Source organism: Suricata suricatta, chromosome 8 (assembly GCF_006229205.1).
Source record: "Suricata suricatta isolate VVHF042 chromosome 8, meerkat_22Aug2017_6uvM2_HiC, whole genome shotgun sequence".
Taxonomy (NCBI): domain Eukaryota; kingdom Metazoa; phylum Chordata; class Mammalia; order Carnivora; family Herpestidae; genus Suricata; species Suricata suricatta.
In genome coordinates, this window is record NC_043707.1 from 31,177,196 (window position 1) to 31,189,791 (window position 12,596).

The following is a 12,596-nucleotide window of genomic DNA, read 5'->3' on the forward strand; positions in this document are numbered from 1 at the left end:
GAATGGAGACTTGCAGGAGAGAAAGGGGCGGGATGGAAGGCAAGTCCACAGAACTTGTTTTTCCTAGACGTCTCAGTGCACCCAAGTGGCTTCCTTCCTCCACATCCTAAGTAATCCAGCCCAGAGTCCTGGATAAGACCCATGGTAGGGCCTGGGGAGGAACTTCCCAATTGGGATGGAAGCGGAATCAATCTCCTGGGGGTAGTGATTTGGTGGGAAAGATGCTTACTCACCCCAGCCCTTTCCTGGTAGAAAGAAGTGTGGGACAGAGTGACCTCCACACAAATCTGCCTCCTGATGACAGTCTTGTGAAAAACTCCCACCTTGGACAACCTTCTTCCCATCCCCATCAGACCCCAGGCCCTTCTCCACCAAATCTATTCCACCCCATGAGGCAGATACAGTAGGACTAGGGATGGGCGGAGTTGAGACCACAATCCTTCTTTCAAAGCTTGTCCGTCTTATTAGAGAGAGGGGCCCTGGGAATTTGGGCAGCAAAATGAGAGTGCTGGTCCCAGATACCCTTGCTCTCTGCACCACATGGTGCCTTCAACTTCTCTAAACCTTGTTTCCTTTTTTTTTTAATTTTTAAAATGTTTTATTTACTTTTGAAAGACAGAGACAGCGCGAGCAAGGGAGGGTCAGAGAGAGAGGGAGATGCAGAGTCCGAAGCAGGCTCCAGGCTCTGAGCTAGCTGTCAGCACAGAGCCCAACAAGGGGCTCGAACCCACGAACCGTGAGATCATGACCTGAGCCAAAGCCGGCCAGGAGCCCCTCTAAACCTTGTTTCCTAACAGACCAAAGCTGCTGCGAAGAGAGTTGAACCCTGTGAATACATTCTTGGTTTAAGCCTTTGAACCCATAGACAAAGTCTCAGCCCTGGACACCGGATCTTCTTTTTACCCATGTCACTCCCCCTGCTTCAGCCTCATTCGCTGTCATATCTGAGTCTTGAGGGAGGAGAGCCAGCCCTCACTGAGCCCCGCGTGTGCAAATGCTTTGGCCTCAGTTATTCTCAGATGTGCAGACAGAGCGTGTATGTAGCTGCGTGTCCACAGATGCGTGTGCCTGTATGTACTTGCGGGTATCCGTAGCTATATTTTCACTTGTTTCCATTTTCCCCTTGCCACTGCAAGACTGAGATTCACGGGAGGAAAAGATATACTTCACAGGGCTAGAAATGCTATTTGCCCCTTGCTGGAGCTGCCTGTCTGCCCCGTGGGGTCATTCTGGGGTTCTGGACTGACAGCCTGTAAGATCTCCAAGGGGGAGATGGACTAAGGGTAAGGATCCCCTCTTCCCTTCTCAGTCCTCTTTGTTCACAAGTCACTAGTCGAGCCCACCTGCCCCACATCTGTCGCCCAGCTCACCTGAGGTGCTTGTGTCCCTACCCCTGTGAAAGCGGAATCCTCACCTGTTTCCCTTTCCCTCTGTGCGCCCGCTCCCCCCCCCCCCCAGGGCTGCATGACTGTAGAGCAGTGGGTTTTGCAAGGCAGGTTCGGTGTTTTGTGTTCAAGGAGTCTGCACATGGGCACTACTAGGTGTGACAGTGGCAGGCTCAGGCTGGGGCACATGAGGCCCTAAGAAGTCTGGTCCCCAGGAAGTGGGGGGTTCTGTACCACCCTTCTCTGGCTTTCTGCCCCCACGTTTACCCATTGTGGTAAAAACAGACCCAGCTATTTTTTCTTTAATGTTTATATGCTCTGACAGTTTTTCCGGCTGGGCTATGGGTCCTTTCTAGAGGCCCACAGAGTTTAATACCAAACTTGAGCCTGCACTCTGGAGTCAGACTACCAGGTTTCGAGTCCAGGCTCTACCACTTACCAGCCGTATGGCCTTGGGCAAGTTGCTTACCCTCTGTGTCTCAGTCACCTCATTTGCAAAATGGAGGTAATGTAGGAATGTTGTGAGGATTTAATGAATTAATGCCCAGAAAAATCTTAGGATAGTACTTGCCACATAATATGTGCTGTATACATGTTTGTTTTTATTATTATTTCTTATGGCTATCTAGAAGCTCTTTATATATCAAGGGCTTTAAACCTTTCTGTGATATGAGTTGCAAATGTTTGTAACACAGTCCTTTAACTTTTTGTTTTGAAAGAATGTGGATTCACATGCAGTCATCAGAAATAATATAGAGCACCTGTATACCATTTATTCCGTTTTCCCACATAGAGGTGGCATCTTTAAAAAAAAGTTACTTGACGTATATTTCATTTTTTAAAGTTTATTCATTATCGACGTGAAATCTTATGGTATTTGTCTTTCTCTGACTTATTTTGCTTAGCCCAATGACCTTAAGGTCCATCCATGTTGTCACAAATGGTGGGATTTCCTTTCTTTTTGGTGGAATAATATTCTATTATATATTTTAGATGAAATCCAATCCCTTTACCTCAGCTGGTCCATCAGTGAGCTTCAGGTTTCTTCCATGTCTTGACTATTGTAAATAATGTTACGATGGGGGCCCCTCAGTGGCTCAGTCAGTTAAGCATCTGACTCTTAATTTCAGCTCTAGGTCATGATCTCACGGTTGGTGAGTTCAAGGCCTGAGTCAGACGCTGCTCTATCAATGTGGAGCCTGCTTGGAATTCTCTCTCTCTCTCTCTCTCTCTCTCTCTCTCTCTCTCTCTCCCTCTCTCTCCCTCTCTCTCCCTCCCTCCCTCCCTCCCTCCCTTCCTCCCTGTCTCTGCCCTTCTCCTGCTCACTTTCTCTCTCTCAAAATAAATAGACATTTAAAAAATAATGTTATAATGAACATGGGGGTGCAGATATCTTTTTGAGTTAGTGTTTTTGTTTCTCGTTCAGATAAACCCCCAGAAGTGAGATCACTGGATCACATGGTAGTTCTATTTTTAATTTTGGAGAAACCACCATACCATTTGCCATAGTGGCTACACCAAGTGACAGTCCCACCAACAATGCACCGTAGCTTGTAATCTCTTGTGTTTTTGGAAAACTTTTTAAAATGTTTATTCATTTTTGAGAAAGAGAGAGAAACAGAGTGTGTGTGGGGGAGGGGCAGAGAGCAAGAGGGAGACAGGATCTAAAACAGGCTCCAGGCTCTGAGCTGTCAGCACAGAGCCCGACATAGGGCTCGAACTCACGGACCTCAAGGTCACGACCTGACCTGAAGCTGGACGCTTAACTGACTGAGCCACCCAAGAACTCCTCTTGTCTTTTTGATGGCAGACATTGTAACAGGTGTGAGGTTATTTACTCTTGTTTTTTACCATACAGATACAGTTTTGATATTTTGTATGGGGTCAGAGAGACCTTTGTGGTGTAACTTGGAATATGTCTTCTCTCCATGTAAGTCCTTTTCAGGGTGTCCTGTAGCCTTTAGGATGAAATCCAATCCCCTTACCTCAGCTCCTGGCGGTGGTCCCTGCCCACCTGCCTGACCTCATCTCTCCAGGTTTCCCTTTGCTGTCACTTCCACTGTGCTTGGTTGGTTTACATTTATTTCCTGCTGCCCCTGGGCCTCTTCAGTTTTGAAAGTTGTTTCCCCATGTTCTTCACCTGGCTTGCTCCCATTCCCCCTTTAGAGCTTCTCTCCAACTCCCTCAGGCCATCCCTGAGTCCCCTGTCCCCTGGGGTGTGTCCCAGGCTTACCTCAGCACAGTGCCCATAATGCAGAGATGTTCGATGCATGTTTATGGTAGGGAAGGATGACTCTGGGTATGCACTACTTGGTCCTGGCCTGTCCACTTGATGGGCTTCAGGGTTCAACTCACTCCCTTTGGGCTCCTGCCTTTGGCTCCCCTACTATGCTCCCCTCCCCGAGAAAACCTTTAAGATCCAGAAGCAAGCAGGGAGAAGCACAAAGTGGGGGGGGGGGGCGGGTGCTGGATGGGAGAGTCAGAGGAGATTAAGCACTGTCCAGAAGGGTTGACTTCTTGTCTCGGGCCCACCCCACAGAAGTGGGGGTTCAGGGGTGACCAGGGAGAAGCTCGGTATGAAACAGACAGGAGTAGGAGTCACAGGTGAGAACTCCTCATCCCGAATAGCCTACTCAGATTTGTCCTTTCCCTCACCACACTGTCCTTTACCTGCTCTCCTCTCCACCCCATCCACAGCTGTGGCTCCACCTGCGTATCCCTACCCCTGAGGACAGGCTGCCATCCAGGACTTATTGGGGCAACACCTCCAGGCTGTACTGACAGGTGCCGGGGCACCTGTGCGGCTCTGCCTCACCTTTCTCCTCTCTGGACCAGTGGCTCAGCCTCCATCCTTCTCTGTGTCCTTCCCTCCTCCTATTCCCCAGTGAATGTCCCGGAAACTCGAACCAATCAGGGAGAAGTCAAGATCTTTCACTCTCGATGTGAGTGGGAGCAAAGGAAGTAGGCTTCAGCACCACACAACAAGTTGGCCTCTGAGTCCTTTCCTCATGAACTCTCTGAGCAGAGAACCTGGCACCCAGCAAATCAGTCCACTGAACCCAGGCAGTGTCAAGGGGGACTTAGAGCCCTCTCCTGTACCTTTTTCAGGAATCAAGGAGTGCCGGATTGACTTCTAGAGATGAGTAAAACCCCGGGAGGGCAGATAATTAGTAGTGAACAGGAGGTGCAGCCAACTCCGAAAGACCCGTCCTTCCTGGCTGTGTGACCTTGAGCAAGTGAGTTAACCTGTCTGAATCTTACTTTCCTTATCCAGAAAATACAGTAAATACTTAATGTCACATGGCTGCGTGAATGTGAAGTGCCTTGTGCAGGTCTTGGTACACAGAGAATTGGCAGCAGGTAGACAGGCCTACTAAATACATCGGAGAAGTGGTTGTCAGGGTGTGGTGCCAGACCAGCAGTGCTCTGAAAACGGGTAGAAATGCAGGCTCTCAGGCCCTACCCCAGACCCACTGAATCAGAAACTCTGAGGGCAGGGCCCGCCCATCTGTTTTAACAAGACAGATGAGGTTTGAGAACCACTCAAATGAGCAGGAATGCAGACTCTCAGATCCAGAAGCCTCAGGCACACCGAAGTCACCTGGGAGGTCATTATAAATACAGATTCCTGGGGCACCTGGTGACTCAGTCAGTTGAGAAGGTGACTTCAGCTTAGGTCAATCTCCTGGTTCCTGAGTTCCAGCCCCACATCGGGCTCACTGTTGTCAGCACAGAGCTCCTTCAGATCCTGTGTCTGCCCCCGCCCCCACTCTCCTACCGTGCACTCTCTTTCTCAAAAATAAGTAAACACTGGGGTGCCTGGGTGGCTCAGTGGGTTAAGCATCCACTTTGGCTCAGGTCATGATCTCATAGTCTGTGGGTTTGAGCCCCGCATTAGGCTCTGTGCTGATAGCTCAGAGCCTGGAACCTGCTTCAGATTCTGTGTCTCCCTCTCTCTCTGCCCCTCTCCCCCCCACTCTCTCTCTTTCTCTCTCAAAAATAAACAATTAAAAATGTAAAAAAACCCCAAACCCTACACATTAAAAAAGAGAAAAAAAAAATACAGATTCCTGTCCTCAGAGCCAGGAAAGAAGTGAGGCCTGGGGAGTATATTTTAACCTGAGTAGGATGAGGCAGGGGGTTGGGGGGTGGGTAGGGGGGTGCTGGGAGGCATGCCCCAAAAGCTGCCCTGGAGGAAAGTCATGGAAGGCACTTTGGGTAGTTGAAGGTTCTAGCCTGGCGTTCTGGAGACTTCCTTTGGGTGAGACAGGTGATGTAAAGCTGGAAACCGAAGGAATTTGCACTTTACCCTGAAGTCACTGAGGAAAGGGGAGGAAGGGTACACAATGAAGGCTTTGCTTGCGAGACTGGCCACCTGCCCAACCCCGTGACGTCACCCCACAACACTTGGGGCCCTGGCCCCCCTGAGGGTCTCTCCCGCCTCCCCCTCGATAGACTGGTGTTCAGTGGGAAGAGGCCCGGCCCCAGGGCACTAAGTTCCGGGTGGGATGACAGCACCGTAGTCGACCAACTGGGGCACCTGGGAGGTCCGCCACCTCGTGCTCCTGAGCTCTAGGTGGCGCTGGGGTGCGCGGACGCCCGTTCCGCTGCGTCTTCGCCACCGCCCTCTGGCCACGCCTTTCTTGGCCCCAGCATAGGAGCTGGCATCGGCCTGGAGGGGCGGTGGCCAAGCCGTGGATGGCAGGGAGGCCTCCTGGCAGTGTCTGCGAACAGGGAGGTGTCCCTGTGTGAGCCCCCGACCAAGCCCCTGCCCCTCTTCCCCGCAGCCCTACGATGTTAGCCCCTGGAGGAGCCCCTGCCCTGGGTCCTCAGGGTATGCCCACCGTGGTAACTTGGGCCGTTGGACCCTGGTTCCACCGGACAGTTAATTTTTAGTTAAAACAACTCCTGGGCTTGGGTGGCTCAAGCAGTTGAGCGTCTGAGGCTTGATTTCGGCTCAGGTCTTGATCCCAGGGCTCTGGGATCGAGCCCCTCGCTCCACCCCCCCCCCCCGCAACTTGTCACCCCGCAGCCCTCACGCGTGCTCTCAAAACCAAAACAACAACAACAACAGCAACACACACACACACACACACACACACACACCCCTTCTCAACAAGCTGGTGAAACTGTCCCCTGTCCAGGAACAACTGGCCTCTCTCACCCTCTTGCTCTGCTGTTCTTGCTGCTATGTCCACCATCACCGGGGCCCACACTTCATGCCTAGCAGAACTTTGCATCCATCATCTCATTTAGTCCCAAGGGGAAACCATCCCTTAAGCCCTAAGGCCATCACTGCAGGGTTCCAAATCAATAAATTGTGGCTTAGAAGAATTTAGTAACACCTCTAAGATCTCACAGTTAAGTGATATTGGATATGACTCATCACTGCTTTCCCCACCTCCGTGACTGAACCTAGGGTCCCTCCTCCTCTCTTGCAGAGCCCGCTCCTCGACCTTCAGGGTCGCCCATTACTGATGTGTAGGTTGTGCACTGCACAACTCTATAATCAACAGACATGTATGGAATGATGAGGGTAATTTTCCATCACATGGCAGTAAAGGGCTTTGGGAAAGGGGCACATTTTTCTAATTTGCACAAAATTGCCTTGTGGGCTGCCCTAGAGTCCCTGCAGCCATCTCTCCAAGTTTGTTCCTCCTCTCCCCAGCAGGTGCATCTGGCATCCTACACTGCACTTGGCTTTCTACCCCACCATGGAGGTCTTCATAGAGCCTGGCCCAAGGGATCTAATGGATAGTGCTCTGTGACATGAGCTGATGCTGCTCCTCAGAGGGACCTGTACCTATTAACAAGTACAAGCGTACATGTGTGTGTGTTGGGGACCACCTCACCTGCCAGGCCGTAACTACCCCTTGCAGGTGAGTGCTTGTAAGCAAGATGGGATTTTCCTGGTGGGATTCCTGGGTGGGAGGGGGAGATACATGACAGGTAGATGAGCCCTATGAACCAGGCATGTTGATCCTCCAAGCTGATACTATAAGGGCTAAGAAGAGGACTCCCTCCCTCCACCCTCCCAGAACCACACTGGGCACCCTGTGGATTTGAGGGTGGACAGAGGAGATCTGGAGAGGATGGACATGGTCTCAGGAGCATCCAGCTCACTGCATGGATGCCTCCAGCGCCAAGTGGGGCAGAGATGTTGCTGCGGGGGAGTGATAGAAGCTGATCTGGGATCTGGAGAAGAGGAGGAGAAGGATATGGAGGACCAGTCTCCTGGAAGTGGAGGAGGGAAAAGAGATCCAGGCTGCGTCGGGTGAGAGGGAACACCCTGAGCCTGAGGGTGGAGAAGGAAGAGAGTTTGATCAGATTGGGGAACCCTGGTTTTGGTGCCCAATGCCCTGGCTTAGCTTTGAGCCATGTAGGGGCTCTCTTGGGATGGTGGCTTCCCATGCCAGGGCTTCTCCTGTTCCTCTGTTTGAGCCTGTACCAGTGTGTTACCTCAGTTTCTTGCTCCCTGGATGACTCCCAAGGACCTGACCTGCTCCACTGCTCCAGCTCTCACTGCACCCACTCTATGCTTCTAGGGGCTTCTCTATTGCCAAGGAGCAGCTGATCTCCAGCAGCCATCCTCAGACCTGCCACTTTTAAGTTGCATCAGGATACTCACTGCTTCCTGTGGTGCCTGGTGGGCCTGGCTGATGTGAATACATCTATCCAGTATCCTGAGCTGCCACTGCTGGCTGGGGGCTGGCTGTGGAGGCCACCTTGGCCGGTGGGAAGGGGAGATGCTGGAGTCCTGGGGAGAAGTGAGAGTTCTGGCAGGAGAGAGAAAGGGGCTGGCTGCAGGAGATGCCAGGGGGAGGGGACCAGCCCTGGGTGGTGGCAAGAGACTGAACTGTGTGTGTGTGTGTGTGTGTGTGTGTAGTGTTTGGGGGAGGGGATGTACTGTCTGGAACAGAAGCTGCTCAGAGATTAACTAATATAGTACCCCCACCTTAAAAATGAAGAGATTGAGGCCCAAAGAGGAAAGAGATGGTGTTGCTGGAGGGGGGCAGGAGGTGGGAGGGAGTCCTTTGACTTCTGGCCCCAGGCCCAGACCTCTCTCTGTCCTCTCTCTGTCTCTGAGTCCCTTCTATTCTTCCCTCTCTCTGTCCCCAAAAGTAGACTGGACCTGGGATGGCAGATGTGGTATCGGTGCACACAGGCACATCTTTGGTGGCAGCACGCTGGTGCAGAAGGCCTCTTTCTCTGCCACGTTCACTTTCTGCTGGGCTACCCAGTTCCTGCTTGTGGCCCCTCCATCCCCCCAGCCTAGAACCAACCCAAGTCCAGCTCTTTGCTCAGCCCGTTGGTGCCAGAGCAACAAGCCTTTCTTCAGGCTAGGATGCAGATAGGAAATGTCCTGGGCATCTGGGGGTTTCCTTGTGTTAAGGACTGACACAGTGCATGGCAGAGAGGAACTTGTCGAGGGTGGGGTGTGGGCTGGGTCCTGATTCCTAGGGCTCTGCTAGCAGCTCAGGTTTTGGTCTCCCAAAACTCAGTGTCTAAGGCTTGAGTTTCTTGTGTATGCTTCCTGGTTGCCATGGTCACCTGATGCTTTGGACATGATCAGTGACCAGCTGTGTGGCCATGCCCCAGAGATGTGCACCCCCACAACCTTGAGGTGTTGGAGGTCGCTGGATGGGCATTGCTGGATGGAGACCCTCACCATTAACTTCACACAAGACTTCCTCTAACAGCCCTTCCCTCTGTGCTGACATGGCGCCCATCCCTTTCCCCACATGGAGGGACCCCCAGTTAGTCATTCCTCTATAAGCCAACACCAGGCTCCCTCCCCAGAGCCTCCAGTACGCCACCTGTCTCCCACCTCTCACTCTTCCTCCTCCTGTTTCTCTTGGCAACTCTCTGGAGCCTGGGGAAGCCCTCTTAGGACAAAATGGTCCTTCATGACCAGATCCTTACCACCAAGGGGCCTCCAGTCTCAGCTCGCCAAGGGGTGGGGACACTGCCAAGGTGAGAGTGTGGGTGAGATCCTGGAGAACATGGGGACCCAAGCCCGAGGTGCCGCCCAGACTTTTCCCCCAGCTGCATCAGGTTTCTGGGGCTGCCATAACAAGTTCACATACACTCAGGTCCTTAAAACAACAGAAATTCATTCTCTCATGGTTCTGGAGCCCAGAAGTCTGAAATATGTTTCCCCGAAGTGAAATAAAGGTGTGAGGAGAGCTATGCTCCCTCCAGAGGCTCCGGAGGAGAATCCATTCTTTGCTTTTGTCCAGTCTCTTGTGGCCACTCCGATCTCTGTCACACTGTCTCCTCTTTGCTGCCTCCCTCTTTTAAGGACACTTGGGATTGGGCCTCACATCTCTGGGAGGTCATTCTTCAGCCTCTTAAACGAGCCTTCACCAACCCCCCCCCCGCCCATGGTTGTTGATTGCTTGGTCTAAGGAGTTGTGGAAATCATCCAGGAAGGGAGTTGAGAAGTCAGAGGGCCCAAGACCGGCCCTAGGCCAAAGGCTCAGTAGCTTCTGGGTGGGCCCACCTGGAAGTGTTAGAGGGGAGCAGCAAAGTCTGGAGCAGGGGGTGGGGGGTAGGGCTGCCACATTTCTTCCCAAGTTGTGCATCCCAAATAGTATTTGCCTAAAGGCCTCTTTCATGCCTCCCACCCCCTTACAGGTTGGGAAACAGTAGGGATTATGGGGTAAGAGCCTAGGTAGTCAGACAGGCTGTGGAGGGGAGGCTGAGGCATCACCACTTACCAGCTGTGGTTCTCAAAGTGTGGGCTCGGGCCAGTAGCACATTAAAAAATTTCAATTTCTTGGGATGTACTACAGACTACTGGATCAGAAACTCTTTGGTGGAGCCTGGCATTCTGTGCTTTAACACGCCCTCCAGGAGATTTTGATGCAGCTGGAGTTGGAGAAACCACGCCTCATTTAAAAAATATGAATAAGATGTAGAGCAAACACACAGTGATTGGTAGGATTAAAAGAAGCTACATCACTCTCTCTCTCTGACCCTCCCCTGCTCGCACTATCTCTCTCTGTCTCTCAAAAATAAATTAAAAAAAAAAAGAAGCTATATCAGGGGTGACAGATCAGTTGTTTAAGTGACTGACTCTTGATTTCCGCTCAGGTCATGATCTCCTGGTTCGTGGGTTCCGGTGCAGCATCCTGCACCTCTCTGACAGCATGGAGCCCGCTTGGGATTCTTTCTCTTTCCCTCTCTCTCTCTCTCTCTCTCTCTCTGCCCCTCCCCCACTCTCCCCTCTTTCTTTCTCTCTCTCTCTCTCTCTCAAAATAAAAAAAAAAGAAGTTATGTCAAAAAAGATGAAAAAGAAGGAGAAGAAGAAGGAGAAGAGGAAGAAGTGCTGTCCACAGAGGATGTTCTGCAGTGCCTGGTCTTCAGGCTGAATTCTCAGTAGATACTTGTGGCATAAAGGAAGGAGCTATATGATGAATAATGGGGTGTGAGTGGTGTGTTTTTCCACTTACTCAACATTTACTGAGTGTCGGGTCCTGCGTGGTGTTAAAGTTAATTTCCCAGAGTCCCCAACTTTGGTAGTTTGCGGTGAAGAGTGAGTAAACTGATGGCCGCGGTGCGGGATGAGAAGGGCCCCAGCTAAGGGGTGTCTTATGGGCTATGAGAGCCCACAGATGGAAGGAAGGAAACCATCGTTGCTTCCTATGCTTTTACACATGTGCTATCTTTTGCCATCTGTTAGATGCAAAAGCCCATCTGCAGTAGAGTGTGGTCTATTTCTTATGCCTGCTTGCTGTGTGCCTTCCGGCAGGTAGCTTGGCCTCTAACAGACAGGTACATTTTCTCATCTGCAGAATGGGAATCATAACATCACACGTGGGTTTTGTCTTAAGCAGCACATGCCTATAGTAGGTTCTGGAAGATGGGATTTTTCCAGCAATCCTGTGATGTAGGTATTACATTCAGGGTTTAAAAAAATTTTTTTTAACATACATTTATTTTTGAGAGACAGATCATGAGCAGGGGAGGGGTAGAGAAAGAGGGACACACAGAATTAAAGCCGCTCCAGGCTCTGAGCTGTCAGCACAGAGCCTGATGCGGGGCTCAAACCCACGAACTGTGAGATCATGACCTGAGCTGAAGTTGGATGCTCAACTGACTGAGCCACCCAGGCTCCCTTTACATTCAGTTTTTAAGTCCAGAAGGGAAACATGTTAGAAACCTAGTTATTGCAATCTGGCCCAAGTGGTAGCATTGAATTCCCTAGCAGCCAGAGCAGAGGATGAAACTTGATGGTCCATCTTGAGAATTTCTTCACTTACATAACAGAAGGCAACCCAGTTCCTCGGGGGACCCTTAGCACAGCTACCCCCAGACTGACCCTCTGCACCTGCCCTCTCCCACTCCAGCCCCCCTCTAGGGGGGTGGTTCACTTGTGGGAAGCACAGTTGGCTTCAGTGAAGCTGAAACTGAGTCCCGAGGCTGCTTAGACTCCAGGCGCGTGGTCACAGGCCCACCTCTCATTGAGGAGTGTCAAAGAAATTTTGCCCATTAAAAAAAAATCACATTAAACAAATTCCAAATTGTCAGAATCAGGGAGAGTGTTTACAACCTAAAAAGAGTACTTTTCTCTTATTTGACATATCTTTATTTTCTCTCTCCGTGGCAGACCCTGTCCTGGGCTCTGGGGAACACGGTCCTCCTCCCAGCATAAGTGGCAGACGGTGTGGAGAGAGGAAAGGTAGAGCACCCACCACCCAGAGCCAGGCGCACTGGGCTCTAGCCTTCTGTTCCTACCTGCTGGAGGCAGGTTCTCATGAGTCTAGGTCTTCTCTGCTTTTGAGCCCCCAGGTTCTAAGAGAGAGCTAAGTCTCTGCCTGGGTAACTCTTGGGGGCAGCCTCAGGGAGGTGGTGGCAGAGACACAGGCTGAGATACAGGGGAAGGGTCTGGGGGCTGGCTTAGACTTTGACAAGAGAGAATAGAGGTCTGTGGAGACTGGGGCCCCTCTTTCCAGATTTTGGGGAGCAGAGACCTATTGCCTCACCAGAGACTCCCATAGGCTCAGCAGCAGCGGACACCAGTGGGCTCTTGGTCAAGTTTCCTTCTCTGCCATCCTGGAACCCTCTTGCAACCTCAGGTCCAAGGTGGGACCTCAGACTTCAGGTCCTCTCAGCCTCCTCCCTTTCCCTCCCACCCTGGTCCCTCCCAAGTTTCTGCACAGCTGCCCACGCTGAGGGTACCACTGGGGACCTCTTGGTCCTTTCATA

At 51.5% G+C, this 12,596-nt stretch overlaps 1 long non-coding RNA gene across 1 annotated transcript; it reads right to left on the reverse strand.

Annotated features, from left to right (window-relative positions):
• Positions 1–7,949: 7,949 nt before the first annotated feature.
• On the reverse strand, positions 7,950–9,965 carry LOC115299644. Its single transcript, XR_003912271.1, has 3 exons — positions 9,889–9,965; positions 9,309–9,351; positions 7,950–8,161 (listed from the first exon to the last, which is right to left on the reverse strand). It is a non-coding gene; the product is annotated as an uncharacterized LOC115299644 (long non-coding RNA).
• Positions 9,966–12,596: the final 2,631 nt, after the last annotated feature.